At 33.7% G+C, this 15,533-nt stretch overlaps 1 protein-coding gene across 1 annotated transcript in view; it reads left to right on the plus strand.

Annotated features, from left to right (window-relative positions):
• Positions 1-15,533, plus strand: part of LOC310733830 (uncharacterized protein) — a gene marked incomplete at its 3' end in the record, with an annotated part of 115,945 nt that overhangs the window by 84,449 nt on the left and 15,963 nt on the right. The window lies entirely within an intron of this gene.

The following is a 15,533-nucleotide window of genomic DNA, read 5'->3' on the forward strand; positions in this document are numbered from 1 at the left end:
ACTGTAGTAGTAAATAAGAACAGATATGTGAAATACACTGAAGAAACCCCCTTCTACATGCAGATGGAAAATCTGAGCCCCTTTTACATCTGCAAGTCACAATATATCTCCCTTTACAGAGAATAGAGTATGGCCAGGTAGCCAGACAAGCTATTGTTTTACAGTCATGGCCATTCATATTGATAAACAGGTAGTTCAGTTCATTCTAAATCAAGCAGTAGCTCTTTGGTGATTGTTGTAACTGTAGAGACAGAACTGGCTGAGTTCACACAAAAACAAACAAGCATGCAAACATGGGGTGTATTTCTGGATTATAAACATTTGTGTGAGGCAGATGGATTTTAGATTCCATATCTTAAATCAAGTTTTAATCTAATTGAGGACACGCACATTTTTAGATTAACATTTTGTACATGTGCATAATAAATTGTGTTTAGTTTTCAAATTAAAAGCATGCTGCAGGTTTTACTGAAATGATTGGTGGAATGATTGGTTTACTGAAACTCTATGTGCAAAGAACAGTGAATTCCCCACCCAGTGGAAACCCTCCACAAAAGTCCACCAGGCCAAACATTCCAAGTCCAAAATCTCTATTCCTCCATTCCTGACTGAGAAATGCAATGAAGTCCTGCTGCCTCTTTTACATCCCTGAATGCATTGTTGCTTCTCATGTTGTAGAAATGGAGTAAGAAGTGACATATTACTAAATAGATTTGTGCAATGACTGCTGATAAACACAAATAATGAACTTCAAATGATTTATTTACAAAAAACAGAACATCTAATTTAGGAAAAATTTGACAAATAGATAAAAAATGAAATAAAAACAGCAACAAACTCCAGCAAATGTGCGTTTAGAATTTAATGACGTCCCCCTAAAAACAAATACAAAAAGAAAAAACATTTAAATATAGTAATAAAACATTTCCCTCAGTATGTGTACAGCAGCAGAGTCACTGCACTACAACATACATTTCTGTAGGTTAGTTTTCAGAAATATCCATTCTTTTTACGAAATCTGTTATTTTCTATATAAGAAAACACACATTTCATAAGAAATCATACTGATAGCAAACATGAATATATAAAATTGACTACTTTTTACACAGGTTTAAACACGTGAAAGTTCCAATTTGTGTGTGCGCGTGAATTTATACACACAGTGCATGCAATATATATATATATTTCACATTAATTTTCATATACTATTGTCCAATTGTGGAATTAAATATGATGCAAAACGAGTAGGAAAATTGATCCAGAAATGTTAAAATAGACACTTCAGAAGATTAAGAGCTTTAATTATATGCAGACAATTAACAGTTTTGTTTCTAATATGTACTAAATATGTACCACGATCATTAGAATAGTGCTTAGTTATTTTTTTTATTTTATTTTTCATTTTTGGTGAAGCTACAAATAAATGTATTACCTCTGGTTTGACCTTCAGCAGCTCCAGCGCAAAATGTCGATACACAATGTATCTGTCGCCTTGACAGAACACGTTTATTTGTTCTGTTACCACGCCTCCTATACCTGAAGGGGAGCAGGAGGATGTGTGTTGTTCTGCTGTAAAAAAAAAAAAAGATATGGTATTTAAAATGTTATATAGTATTATAAATAGTTGTTTTTCTATGTTTATTGTGATGCTACAGGAATAAAGATGGCTGAGATAGACAGAAGCAGTTAAGTGTTAAATGGCCACATAAACATGGAATTCAGTACAAGGGCAATAATCTCTACATTGTGATGTTATGATTAGACTTTAGGTGTTTAATGTTATTTAAAAAAAAGCCTGAGATGTTTTAATGTATACACCAATATATTAAGTTAAATAAATATTAAATTGTTGTCAATTATATTGAACATTACATGGAGAGTTAGAGTTTTACATATAAAATGGATGATGTTCTGGTCCACATCAGAAAAACAAACACCAGCGTGATAACATTCACTTACTGATCCCCTGCAATGGCTCACGCTTGGGACCAGGATCAGGTCTCCAATTTGTATTTCTTCTGTTAGTTCCTGATCCTCCTGTTTGATGACTTTAAACCCTTCAGGTGTGTTTCCAAGGCCGATCCTAATCGTGCTCTACAAAAGAATTTACCCAACACAGGGAATATTGTCAGCTAAAAGTGTAAAACTGTGACTAAGGATTGTGCATTAACACAAACATTCATAATATGTCTAATCATGTCTACTTATTTTCTTTACACGTACTTTATTTTAATATATATTTATTTAAACAAATCCTGCTTTATATACATAAACTACAGAAATAAAATTTTAATAAAATCTATGTAGCATTCTGTAATACAATGTAAAAAAAAGTCCATAAATTTAACAGTAAAATACATTATAAATGCTACAGGATAAAACCATATTAAAAAAAAAAAAAAAAACTTGCAATAACCATAGTATTTACAGTGAAAAAACTGTCAATAGATTTACAGAGTAAGACCATAAAGTTGACAGTTAAAAACATGAAAACGTGGTTTATTGCAGTAAAAACAATATACTGTATTACTTACCATTAAAGAAATATATTTGTCTTTCTATTTTACAAAAGGGAAATTACCTTTGGTACAAACTTTTTTTTATTGTAAGGTTGTTTCATGGAATTTCCCTCCTAACATATCTTATTACAAATACATAAACATACAACACCCCTGTGCAGTGTGCAATTGAAAACCACAATATTAATAATAATAATAACATAAATTTTAACATGTCTGATAAAATCATCTTTGTCTGTGTAAAGTTCTAATATACGACTTCTATTAAAAAGAAAAGAAAAAAAAATAAACATTTGTTTGCTTAAATTGTCTGCCTAAAACGCTTAAAAACGTCCACTTTGACATTTGTCTATTTGATTTTGAGAAACTGAAATATTGTTCTGCTGTAATTAAAATTGATTTTACATTTTTTAGGGTGGGAAACGATATTTCTGAAATTCAATTATCTGTTTTGTCTCTGTCCTCAGTTTGTTTTAAGGAAGGAAAATTCAACAAGCATTTGAAAAGGTAACCGTTAAGCATCATCCAATCATGATAAACGTTGCAACTTGGCGCCAGTGGGTAAAGAATTTGATTGGCTGAATACTGTTTGATTTCAGTTATAAACCGTGAAAAAAAAAAAATGCTGTACAACCAATAACGTTCCTACCGTATTTTTCTGGGTTCTGGCAACCACAGCTGCAGGTTTTTACCGTAAAATGCACAGCCCTGATCACACCTGCTCAAATCATTACACTTGCCCATTTCACAACAAAATGTTCACTTACTGTCAGAAACTCTTGGGACACGGTGCACGGCCAGATTATCCAGATTATCAAGGCAAAAAGGGCGATGCAGGGAAAAACAATACCGAAATAAAAAACAGTAAAAAAAAATCTAAGACAGCAAACTGAGAAATACAGGGAGGGAAGAAAAAATAAAAAAATAAATCCAGCGTTCAAACAGGATAACTAGGAAGCCAAAGCAGAATAGCGCAGGGACGCTGAGCTAATGTCTTTGGTGTCCTTAAATTACGGTGGCCGAGAAGTGCAAAACACATTAACAAATCCAAAAACAAATTAACAAATCCAAAAACAAATTAACAAATCCGAAAACAAATTACCAAATCCAAAAACAAATTAACAAATCCAAAAACAAATTAACAAATTTGAAAACAAATTACCAAATTCAAAAACAAATGAACAAATCCGAAAACAAATTAACAAATTAGAAAACACTAACAAATCCAAAAACAAAATAACAAATCCAAAAACAAATTAACAAATCCAAAAACACTAACAAATCCGAAAACAAATTAACAAATCCCAAAACAAATTAACAAATCCAAAAACAAATTAACAAATTCAAAAACAAATTAACAAATCCAAAAACAAATTACCAAATCCGAAAACAAATTACCAAATCCAAAAACAAATTAACAAATCCAAAAACAAATTAACAAATTTGAAAACAAAGTACCAAATTCAAAAACAAATGAACAAATCCGAAAACAAATTAACAAATTAGAAAACACTAACAAATCCAAAAACAAAATAACAAATCCAAAAACAAATTAACAAATCCAAAAACACTAACAAATCCGAAAACAAATTAACAAATCCCAAAACAAATTAACAAATCCAAAAACAAATTAACAAATTCAAAAACAAATTAACAAATTCAAAAACAAATTAACAAATCCAAAAACACATTAACAAATTAAAAAACACATTAACAAATCCAAAAAACACAACGACAAGCCAGACAAACCGGAGAAGGTAGGTATAGTTTGCGAATGGAAACTTACAGATCATTGGACAAGACACCTGTCAGTCAAGATATACAGGTGAGTGACAGGTGTCTCGTCCAATGATCTGTAAGTTTACGTTCACAAACTATACCTACCTTTTCCGGTTTGTCTGAATCGGTGCACGAAAAACATTAACAAATCCAAAAAACACAACGACAAGTCAGACAAACCGGAAAAGGTAGGTATAGTTTGTGAATGGAAACTGATTGGACGAGACACCTGTCATTCAAAATCGGTGCACGAAACACATTAACAAATCCAAAAAACACAACGACAAGTCAGACAAACCGGAAAAGGTAGGTATAGTTTGTGAATGGAAACTGATTGGACGAGATACCTGTCATTCAAAATATACAGGAAGTATGAAATCTCATAACTTTGTTTCTTGTACATGTGTAAAATTGTCTGTTTACTTTAAACTTTTTTATATTATTTGGATTAGTGCACCTTTAAATATAAAAAATAAAAGAAATAAACATAGGCAAGCAAGGAGACACTGGAATTAATCCAAAGATACTTTGAGGAAGGAAATTCATATGCAGTGATGTTGGAGATGCTGCAGTATATCATGACAAAAAGATCTAAGAAATCTTACGATTTGGCACATGTTTTACGCTGGATGACCTTCCTAATGCAACCCTCCCCATTTATCCGGGCTTGGGACCGGCACTGTTTGTGTAACTCTAATGGCTGGGTTCGGTTCTCTGACCGGGAATCGAACCCGGGCCGCAGCGGTTAGAGCACCAAATCCTAACCACTAGACCACCAAGGAACCCAAACTGTGATAAACAATAACAGAGACGACTTTCTTGTTAATAATATACTTCTGATGGGAAAATTTTATATACAAAATCGAAATACTTGAAACCAACTTTTTTGTTTTTTTTGCATTTTATAATGAGTTTATTTCTTTCACAACAGCCCTAAAAGTGATTAGAAAGAAAAATGCAATGAATCTTTTGTCCTTTATAGAAAAATATGATTTACAGAATAAACCATAGCCCTGTTTATTTTTACCCTTTTTTTTTTTTACTTTAATTTGATGATTATTATTATAAATTGTATTTATGTATGTGTTTATATTTGTATTTTTATGCACCTGTTCTGTGTATTGTAATGTAAATTGTACATGTTATTGCCATGTTGTTTGTATATGGTTAATTGCTTAATAAAAACATAAATAAATAAATAAATAAATAAATAAATAAATAAATAAATAAATAAAGGGGGGAAAAAAGTTGTACTTCCTGTAAATTTTGAGTGACAGGTATCTCGTCCAATGATCTGTAAGTTTCCATTCACAAACTATACCTACCTTTTCCGGTTTGTCTGACTTGTGGTTGTGTTTTTTGGATTTGTTAACGTGTTTCGTGCAACGATTCAGACAAACCGGAAAAGGTAGGTATAGTTTGTGAACGTAAACTTACAGATCATTGGACAAGATACCTGTCAGTCAAGATATACAGGTGAATGACAGGTGTCTCGTCCAATGATCTGTAAGTTTCCTTTCACAAACTACCTACCTTTTCCGGTTTGTCTGAATCGTTGCACGAAACACATTAACAAATCCAAAAAACACAACGACAAGTCAGACAAACCGGAAAAGGTAGGTATAGTTTGTGAACGTAAACTTACAGATCATTGGACGAGATACCTGTCACTCACCTGTACATCTTGACTGACAGGTGTCTTGTCCAATGATCTGTAAGTTTCCATTCGCAAACTATACCTACCTTTTCCGGGTTTGTCTGGCTTGTCGTTGTGTTTTTTGGATTTGTTAATGTGTTTTTGAATTTGTTGTTTTGTTTTTGAATTTTTTGTTTTGTTTTTGGATTTGTTAATTTGTTTTTGGATTTGTTAATTTGTTTTTGGGTTTGTTAATTTGTTTTTGGATTTGGTAATTTGTTTTTGGATTTGGTCATTTGTTTTTGGATTTGGTAATTTGTTTTCGGATTTGTTAATTTGTTTTCGGATTTGTTAATGTGTTTTGCACTTCTCGGCCACCGTATTAAATACCTGGAGGCGCGGGAAAAACGCCAAGATGGTCGCCGACCCGGAAGTGCGCGCTGTGTGCCCTGAAGAGCCTGACACTTACTACCAGCAAAACCCCGTTGTACTAGCAAACTCGCTGGCAAAATTTTACCCTGTTTCACGGGCAAATTTGGAAGGCACGAGCAAACCTACACTACCGGTTTCCTGTTTTCGGCGGGGTGTCGCATCAGTCGCTTAGTTGATGACGTATCACTCGGTCGCTCTCGTTGTTCAGTGCAGCAAAAACTTTACTTTTTTTAGTTTTATATTTTTATTTCACTAGAAATCTTGAAACATGTCCCAAGAAAATCAGTGATGGTGCTGTGAAAACGAAAGTAAATAGAATTACCATGGAAACCGAGGAGGTTACGAGCGTGGTGCGCGTCTCACACTCACAATCAACCACTATCACATGGGTAAGTGTTAAATTATGTTTACATTACGGTAATTTGCGGTGTATTGCTTCAATTTCCAATAACGAATTATGCTCGTACAACGGGGTTTTACTGAACATAATATATCCCACCCACGACAAAGAGATAATCACTGCTGTTATAATGTCATAATGTTATAACTTGTACACGCCGATGCTGTGTTCTGTGATACCAGGTGAAATTCTCCTAAATAAAATCTCTATATAACTTGTGCAGTCATGTGAAAAATAAACAGAGTGAATCTAAAAAAAAAAAAAAGTCATAATTAGTTTGTACATACAGTATCACACATCAAGAGAAATACAGTTGCATAGATTATAATATCAAAAATGATGATTATGATCTTCACACATATGTATTCTGTTTATTTCCTTAGAGATTGTTCTTGGTCTAGAACATGTAGACCAGATAATACAGTCACGCAGGTAAGGGTTATTTTCTTTCCTTTGCTAGATAGATAGCAATAATGTGACCTACATCTTAAATGGATTTAGTTATGGATGTATTGATTTTTATTTCAAAATTAAGTTCACTCTCATTTAAAAGTTAATAGTAATAGTATAAACAAATAATTTAGATTTAAATTCCTATTTTTGTTAAATGCAGAATGGAGAAATAGCTTGTGATAGAAGAGTATCTGTGAGAGTAAAAGGAAAGTTTATAGGACTCTGGTGAGACCTGAGATATTGTATGGTTTAGAGACAGTGGCATTGAGTAAAAGACAGGAGGCGGAGCTGGAGGAGCAGAGCTGAAGATGTTCAGGTTTTCATTGGGAGTGAGAAGGATGGACAGGATTTGTAATGAGTTTATTAGAGGGACAGCACATGTAGGACTTTTGGAGACATAGGGAGAGAGGCGCAATTAAGATTGTTTGGACATGTGCAGAGGAGGGACATGGGGTTTATCGGTAGGAGAATGCTGAGGATGGAGCCACCAGGCAGGAGAAAAAAAAGGCCAAGGAGGAGGTTTATGGATGTATTGAGGGAAGTCATGCAGGTAGTTCATTTGGAAGTGGGAGATGTAGAGGAGACATAAAAAAAGTAGTAATCAGAAAATGGTTTAAGAATGATAATTACAAGTTTGTTTAGTCTTCACTTCATATTTTTTATTATTATTAATATTATTAAACTTGAAATCATACACAAAACAATGGCAGGAGTATTAAAAAGAAACTCGGAATAGCGCAGTGTCACTGTGGCAATAAGATTAATAAAATTTGTTTTGCGCATAGATGGAAGAAATTAAGACATTTGTTACATGCAGAAATAAGTAAAGCAGCTAAGTAGATCATATATTTTTCAAAATGTAAATATTAAATTTGAGACACACACACACACACACAAATCTGTATTACCAAAATCAGGTCTAACAAATGTAAACTATTTAATTCACTTAAAAAAAAAAAAAAAAAAAAATATATATATATATATATATATATATATATTTATACAAATTTAATTGATTGCTCAGTTTAATCAATATAAAAAATGTATTTAATTAATTGTATTTATTTTAAATTTATATGTATATATAATTAGTATTTATTTTATATTGTATTTATGATATGATTTTTTATTTATTTTCCTTGTAAAATAATTTTGATATTATTTATCTCTAGGTGTACTGCAATTGTACCTTTTTATAATTATACGCAAGCATTTAGCGGATTCATTTTACACTATTAATATTACATATATCCAATCAGAATAGATTTTTTCTGGGTTTTTTTATGTTTCAGCACGAAAAGGACTAGAGGTATTCTCTACCATCTACCATAAAATCTAAGGGAGGTTTTCCTTGCCACAGTCACCACAGCTGCTCATCAGGGATAAATGAAGCGAGGCTAAGGCTAAATCCACATCAACAATCTCTCCCAAGCATATTCCTTGCTAATGTATGGTCTCTGGTGAACTAAATGGATGAACTGCTGCTCCGTATAACATCACACAAGCGGATTAAGGAATATAATGTCATGATTTTTACGGATTTTCGGGGGTCACATTGTTTTCCGGGCGGACAGGACAGCAGGGGTGGAGGTCTGTGTATTTATGTTAACAAATCAAAAAAGCTGTTGTGAATTTCTGGCCAGAACTCGGCAGGGAGCTGCTGCAGGTTTTACTGAAATGATTGGTGGAACCCATTTGCTCATGGTGAACTCTATTATGTGCAAAAAACTGTTGAACTGGAACATTGGATTGGGTTGACATGGAAGGCAGTGGATTCCCCACCCAGTGGAAACCCTTCACAAAAGTCCACCATGTGACTGCATCAGGCCAAACCTTCTAAGGCCAAAATCTCTATTCCTCCATTCCTGACTGAGAAATGCAATGAAGTACTGCTGCCTCTTTTATATCCATGAATGCATTGTTGCTGAATATTTTGTAGAAGTGACATAATATTACTAAATAGATTTGGGAAATGACTGCTGATTACACAAATAATCAACTTTAAACGATTTATTTACAAAAAACAAAACAAAACATTTAATTTAGGAAAAATGTTACAAATATATATATTAAAAAAAAAAAAAAAAAAAAAACACACGCACAACAAAGTCCAGCAATTGTGCATTGGAAATTTAATGACGACATCCCCCTAAAAACAAATACAAAAAGAAAAGACATTTAAATATAGTAATAAAACATTTTCCCTCAGTATGTGTACAGCAGCAGAGTCACTGCACTACAACATACATTTCTGTAGGTTAGTTTTCATAAATATCCATTCTTCTTACAAAATCTGTTATTTTCTATATAAGAAAACACACATTTCATAAGAAACCATACTGATAGCAAACATGAATATATAAAATTTACTACTTTTTACACAGGTTTAAACATGTGAAAGTTACAATATGTGTGTGTGTGAATATATACACACAGTGCATATATTTTTTTTTCTTCACATTAATGTTCATATACTATTATCCAATTATGATCCAGAAATGTAAAAATAGACACTTCAGAAGATTAAGAGATTTAATTATATAATATGCAGCCAATTAACAGTTTCATTCTGTTGTACTGAACCTGCTTTTTCTTTCTTAATATGTACAATGTCCTACGATCATTAGAATAGTGCTTAGTTATTTTTTATTAAATTTTTTATATTTGGTGAAGCTACAAATAAATGTATTACCTCTGGTTCGACCTCCAGCAGCGAAATGGACAGTTGTATTCCAGGACATTGTATACAGGTCTTCTTTTCTTTGCTATACACACTTTTAATGAATGATTGATAATGAATGATATCCTTGACCACTTCACAGCAGTAAACACCAGCGTGATGGTATCCGAGGCTTGATCCCCCGCAATGGCTCGCTCTTTTGACCAGGAACAGGTCTCCAAGTTTTAGGTCTAATGTCAATTCCTGATCCTGCCATTTGATTATTGCGAACCCTTCCGGGGCACATCCAAGGGCGATCAAAAACTTGTCCTACAAAATAAGTTATCCAACACAGGGAATATTTTCAGCTAAAAGTGTAAAACTGTGTCTAAGGATTGTGCATTAACACAAACATTCATAATATGTCTAATGTCTACTTATTTTTCAAATGTACTTTATTTTAATACATATTTATTTAAACAAATCCTGCTTTAGATACGTGATCAACTACAGCATTAAAATGTTAATAAAATCTATAATGTAGCATTCTGTACTATGTTCTTAACATCAATAAAACAAAGTATATTTTCATACTGAATTTGAATTGTGTCTGAATTACTAGTTACTGCCAGTCTATTTGTGTGAGTTTGTGGTTTCAGGGGCTGCTGTAACTATAAGGACAGGGCTTGGTGAGTTTCCACACAACACACATTTACATGGCAGTAGTTTTTGCAGATTATAAACATTGTTGCACCCTTTTTGACCCTTAATAATTATAATAATACAATTTAATTTAATTCATTTTAGTTCTTAAACTGATTTGTCAAAATTAAATCATATTTTTTTTTATATATAAATATCATCCTGCCTTCAATAATATGAAGTCTGCCAGTACCCCTTGCTGAAAAGCAGCCCCAAACCATGATGCTTCCACCCCCAAACTTAACTGTTGGTATGGTGTTCTTGGGGTGGTGGGCAGTGACATTTCTTCTCGAAACATGGTGTGTAGAATGACTGCCAAAAAGTTCAATTTTGCTTTCATCTGACCATACTATAGTCTCCCAATAATCCACAGGCTTCTCCAAATGCTCTTTCGCAAACTTCAACCGAGCCTCAACATGCTTTTTGTTCAGCAATGGAGTCTTGCATAAAGAGCGTGCATGGATGCCATGGCAGTTCAGTGCATTGCTTATAGTTTTCTTTGAAACAACAGTACCTGCTGATGCAAGGTCTTCCTGAAGTTCTGCCCGAGTGGTTTTCGTCTCTTGGCAAACTCTCCTGATTGTTCATACTGTATGTACAAACTGTATTTTATGATTTTTTTTAATGTTTATTTTTCACATGACTGCACAAGATATTTAGAGATTTTATTTAGGAGAATTTCCCCTGGTATCACAGAACACAGCATCGGCGTGTACACCGACAAGTTATTAAAATGATGACATTATAACAGCATTGATTATCTCTTTGTCGTGGGTGGGATATATTATGTAGTAAGTGTCAGGATCTTCAGGACAGACAGCGGGCACTTCCGGTTCCGCGACACGCATTTCCGGGTCGGCGGCCATCATCTTGGCGTTTTTCCCGCGCCTCCCGGTATTTAAGGACACCAAATACGTTAACTTGGCGCTCCGGCTCCATTCTGCGTCTCCGTTACCCGGAGGATCAACGCTGGATTATTATTATTATTATTATTATTATTATTATTATTACAAATCTTTTTTTATTTTCTTTTTTGTTTGTTTTTCTGCCCTCGCTGTATTTGTCAGTTTGCTGGCTAAGATATATTTTTTTTACTGGGTTTTTTTTTTTTTTTCGGTATTGTATTTGTCTTTCCTGCATCGCCCTGTTTTTGCCTGGATAATCTGGATAATCTGGCCGTGCACCGTGTCCCAAGAGTTTCTGACAGTAAGTGAACATTTGGTTGTGAAATGGGCAAGTGTAATGATTTGAGCAGGTGTGATAAGGGCTGTGGTTGCCAGAACTTTACCGTTACAAATACGCTAAGAACGGTATTGGTTGTACAGGACACACATTGTACTGGATATTTTTCCGATTTTAATAGTTTTTTTTTTTACGGTTTAAAACTGCTGAAATGCGAGAAAGCAAACAGTATTCAGCCAATCAAATTCTTTACCCACTGGCGCCACGGTGCAACGTTTATCATGATTGGATGATGCTTAACGGTTACCTTTTCAAATGCTTGTTGAAGTTTTTTTCCTACTTTTTTTTGTTTTGTTAAAACAAACTCCTGAGGACAGAGACAAAACAGAACTGAATTTCAGAAATATCGTTTCACACCCTAAACATTTTAAAATAAATGTTAATTACAGCAGAACAATATTTCAGTTCCTCAAAATCAAATAATCAAATGCCAAGGTGGACGTTTTTAAGCGTTTTAGGCAGACAATTTAAGCTAACTTTATTTTTTATTATTTTTTTATTTTTCTTATCTCAAAGAAGTCGTATATTAGAACTTTACACAGACAAAGATGATTTTATCAGCCATATGTTAAATGTTTTATGTCCTGTCCTGCATTGTTTTCAATTGCACACTGCACAGGGGTGTCGAATATGTTTATGTATTTGTAATAAGATATGTTAGGAGGGCAATTCCATGAAACATTACAATGAAAAAATAAGTTTGTACCAAAGGTAATTCCCTTTTGTAAAATAGAAAGACAAAATTATAATTCTTTAATGTTTAACTGTTAAATTTATCGTCTTACTCTGTAAATCTAATTACAGTTTTCACTGTAAATACTATGGTTATTGCAAGTTTTTTTTGAAATATGGTTTTATCCTGTAGCATTTATACTGTTTTACTGTTAAATTTATGAACCTTTTTTTTTAGTGTAGTACAGAATGCTACATTATAGATTTTAACATTTTAAGTAAAATAAATATGAATTAAAATAAAGTTCATTAAAAGAAAATAAGTAGACATGATTAGACATATTATGAATGTTTGTGTTAATGCACAATCCTTAGTCACAGTTTTACACTTTTAGCTGACAATATTCTGTGTTGGGTAAATTCTTTTGTAGAGCACGATTAGGATCGGCCTTGGAAATGTACCTGAAGGGTTTGAAGTCATCAAACAGGAGGATCAGGAACTGGAAGAGGAACTTAAAATTGGAGACCTGATCCTTGTCCCAGGATCTAGCCCAGGGATGGGCAAACTTGACTCACGGGCCACAATGGGCATTAAAATTTGACAGAGGGGCCGGGTCATGCATACATACATACACACACACGCACACATACATACACATGCACACATACATACACACACACGAATATACACGCACGCATACATACACACGCACGCATACACGCACGCATACACACACACACACGCATATACACGCACACACATACACACACGAATATACACGCACGCACACACACACGTACACACGCGCGCACATACGCCCACATACACTTGCATACACACATACACATACATATATACACATGCACACACATACATACACACATCAGCGAGGGATTATCACGCTGGTGTTTGTTTCTCTGATGTGGACCAGAACATCATCCATTTTACACGTAAATCTCCATGCAATTTTCAATATAAATGACACAACAATTTAATGTTTATTTAACTTAATATATTGGTGTATACATTAGAGCATCTCAGGCTTTTTTTTTTATAACATAAAACCCTTAAAGTCTAATCATAACATCACAATGTAGAGATTATTGCCCTTGTACTGAATTCCATGTTTATGTGGCCATTTAACACTTAACTGCTTCTGTCTAGCTCAGCCCCCTTTATTCCTGTAGCATCACAATAAAGATGGAAAAACAAACAACTATTTAATACTATATAACATTAAATACCATATATATATTTTTTTACAGCAAAACACATACTTCTGCTCCCTTTTAGGTAAGGAAGTGGGAACAGAGCCAATAAACCAGTTCTGTCAAGGCAACAGATACATTGTGTATGGACAAGAAGCGGGGATTCCCCATGATTTCTTAGAAAGAGTGAGTGCAGCACTGAGGAGAAATCCAAAGTATTATCTCCTCAAATACAACTGCGTCCATTTCGCTGAGGGTCGAACCAGAGGTAATACATTTATTTGTAGCTTCATCAAAAATAAAATAAAAACTAACTGTAAGCACTATTCTAATGATCGTGGGACATTGTACATATTAAGGGGGGGGGGAACAGGTTCAGTACAGCAGAATGAAACTGTTAATTTTCTGCATATAATTAAAGCTCTTAATCTTCTGAAGTGTCTATTTTTACATTTCTGAATAAAATTTCATACTCGTTTTGCATCATATTCCGTTCCATAATTGGATAATAGTATATGAACATTAATGTGGGGAAAAAAAATATATGCACTGTGTGTATGTATAAATTCACGCGCACACACAAATTGGAACTTTCACATGTTTAAACCTGTGTAAAAAGTAGTAAATTTTATATATTCATGTTTGCTATCAGTATGGTTCCTTATGAAATGTTTTCTTGTATAGAAAATAACAGATTTCGTAAAAAGAATGGATATTTCTGAAAGCTAACCTACAGAAATGTATGTTGTAGTGCAGTGATTCTGCTGCTGTCCACATACTGAGGGAAAATGTTTTATTACTATATTTAAATGTCTTCTTTTTGTATTTGTTTTTAGGGGGATGTCGTCATCAAATTCCCAACACACATTTGCTGGAGTGTGGGTTTTTTTTTATTTTTTTTTTTATGTTTTTTTTTGTTTTACTAATTTACATTTTTCCTAAATTAAATGTTTTTTGTAAATAAATTGTTCAAAGTTAAGTATTTGTGTTTTTATCAGCAGTCATTTCCCAAATCTATTTAATAATATTGTCACTTCTTACTTCCTACATTTCTACAAAATGATCAGCAACAATGCATTCAGGGATGTAAAAAATTTCTCAGTCAGGAATGGAGGAATAGAGATTTTGGCCTTAGAAGGTTTGGCCTTATGCAGTCACATGGTGGACTTTTGTGAAGGGTTTCCACTGGGTGGGGAATCCACTGCCTCCCAATCCAATGGTCCAGTTCACAAGTTCTGAACTGAACTACCTGTTTATCAATATGAATGGCCATGACTGTAAAACAATAGCTTGTCTGGCTACCTGGCCATACTCTATTCTCTGTAAAGGGAGATATATTGTAACTTACAGATGTAAAATAGAAATGGGGGGGAAAAAAAGTTCTTCAGTGTATTTTGTATATCTGTTCCTCTTATTTACTACTACAGTGTAGTAACAGCTTTCATTCACCTTTTAAGCATTGCAAACTTGTCATCTCTAATGAAGCAAAAATCTGACATGTGGAGGTTCCCGTATGAGATGGAGACGGCTTGTTTCAGTGTCATTGATTTCACAGTTCTAGGGGATGCACACAACCAATTCTGCATGTGAGGCATTTCAGGTTGGTTGACAGTGTAGTGTGTGAGAGAGAGTATAATATTCAGCCCTATACATCACACAATGTCATATTTTCAAACTTTATTTATTAAATCTTTAAGGGTTTGCATGATCTTAAATTGTACTTAGGTAACAATTTTCTAAACTTGCACTTGCATCATTATGTCATGGGCATGTTCCCTTTTTCAAATTTCAACATAACATGCTTGGAAAAAAAAAAATGCATATCGAAAG

The sequence above is a fragment of the Silurus aristotelis genome (genome assembly GCF_946808225.1).
Source record: "Silurus aristotelis genome assembly, chromosome: 1".
NCBI lineage: Eukaryota > Metazoa > Chordata > Actinopteri > Siluriformes > Siluridae > Silurus > Silurus aristotelis.